Source organism: Magnolia sinica, chromosome 3 (assembly GCF_029962835.1).
Source record: "Magnolia sinica isolate HGM2019 chromosome 3, MsV1, whole genome shotgun sequence".
Classification (NCBI taxonomy): Eukaryota; Viridiplantae; Streptophyta; class Magnoliopsida; order Magnoliales; family Magnoliaceae; genus Magnolia; species Magnolia sinica.
In genome coordinates, this window is record NC_080575.1 from 28,984,242 (window position 1) to 28,986,088 (window position 1,847).

The window sequence follows — 1,847 nt, forward strand, 5'->3', positions numbered from 1 at the left end:
TCCTGTTTTGTAGGGACCTGACATAAACTACTAATTTGGTAATCTCTTTCCAAATTTTCTATTTTTTTTCTAATTTCTATTTTTAGAAATAAGGTTTTTTTTTTTTTTTTAGAAAGTTTCTATTTCTAGGCTAATTTATTTTATTTTTAGAAATTTCCTATTTTCTAATTCTAGATTCTGATTCTTCTTTCAAGTAACTTTCTATTTTCTAGTTTTAGAAATTTTTTCCCTTTTTAGAAACTAACTTAGTTTTTATTTCTAAGATTACAAACTTTTTTTTTTTTAGAAATTAACCGTTGCTTAGGATTTTTTTTTTCTAGCATTATTTTAGTAAATTTAATTTATTTTTGTTTTCTTTTTGAATTAAGGAAGGAAGCTGCTAAATAACATTGTCTTCAAAAGGAGGAGCTCTCAAATCTTTAGACATTCATCATCTCCTTTTCTCGGGTTCTTCTTTCCAATTCTCGTTTACATAGCTTTCTCTTGTTTTTAGGAATTCATAACTTTTTCCTTTAGTTTTATTCATCTTAGGTTGCATCTTAGTTAGTTTTCTTTCTTATATTGATAACATAGTTTATGCTGGGACGTAGATCTCTGAACATAGAACTAGCACCGTTTGATCCTGAGATTGAAAGAACAATTCGTGAAAGATTGAGAAATAATCCTGTTGAAATGGCGAATGAGACTGAAGTTAAAGCTCTCAAAGATTATTCAGCTCCTGTCCAATTTAATGCGCCTTCATGCATAGTGTTGCCAACCACTACGGCAGCACACTTTGAACTTAAACCTGGAGTCATACAATTGTTGCCATCCTTTTATGGATTGGACAAGGAGGACCCATATCATCATGTGAAAGAATTCTTAAACATTTGCTCCACCTTTAAGTTCCAAAACTTCTCAGACGATTCGATCCGCCTACGCCTGTTTCCTTTTTCTTTGAAGGATAAGGCGAAAGCATGGTTGAATTCTCTAGAAGTTGGATCTATCACTACATGGGACCAACTGTCTAAGAAGTTCTTAAACAAGTTCTTCCCCGTTCACAAAACCAGTGCCCTCCGTAGAGAAATTACTAACTTCACACAAAAAGAGGGTGAGCACTTTCATGAATGTTGGGAAAGATGGAAGGACTTGCTTCTTAAATGTCCTCACCATGGTTTTGAGAAGTGGCAACAAGTTCAATACTTCTATGACGGTCTGACACCACAGAACCGTCGCATGGTTGAAGCCACCAGTGGAGGGTCATTCATGACCAAAAGTGATGTCGAAGCGTGGAACTTCTTTGAAACCTTGTGCGAAAATTCCCAGCAATGGGATTATTCAAATAGAGGTGACAGAAGTCCCCAACCACAAAAGAGAGGTGGTATATATGAGATAGGAGTCATGCCAGAGCTGAGCGCCAAGCTTGATAACCTGACAAAGAAAGTTGATGCTCTGGTATTAAATAATGGACCACCACAAACAGCTCAAGTCGAGGCATATGCCACATGTTCTAGTCCTGCCCATCCTATGCAGTCTTGTCCATCTGGTGCAGCATTCCCAGAACTTCTCTCTGAACAAGTTCATGCTATGAACACTTTTCAAAAATCTGGGAATGATCCTTACTCGAACACATACAACCTAGGGTGGGCTAGACATCCAAATTTCTCTTGGGCAAAAGGACCACAACAAGGAGGACCATCTGGAAATCCTCCTATGCAACCGCACCTCCAAGTTGGCAGTCAACAACCTCAACAGTTTCCACAATATCAACAACTGCCTACACAATCAAGGAAACCATCTCTTGAGGATACACTCCATCTTTTCATGGAGAGTTCTCTCCAATTCAAAAAAGACACCCAACAAACCTT

General features: G+C 37.3%; 1 non-coding gene across 1 annotated transcript; it reads right to left on the reverse strand.

Annotated features, from left to right (window-relative positions):
• Nucleotides 1-1,050: 1,050 nt before the first annotated feature.
• Nucleotides 1,051-1,157, reverse strand: LOC131241931 (small nucleolar RNA R71). Its single transcript, XR_009169491.1, has one exon. It is a non-coding gene; the product is annotated as a small nucleolar RNA R71 (small nucleolar RNA).
• Between the last annotated feature and the right edge of the window lie 690 nt (nucleotides 1,158-1,847).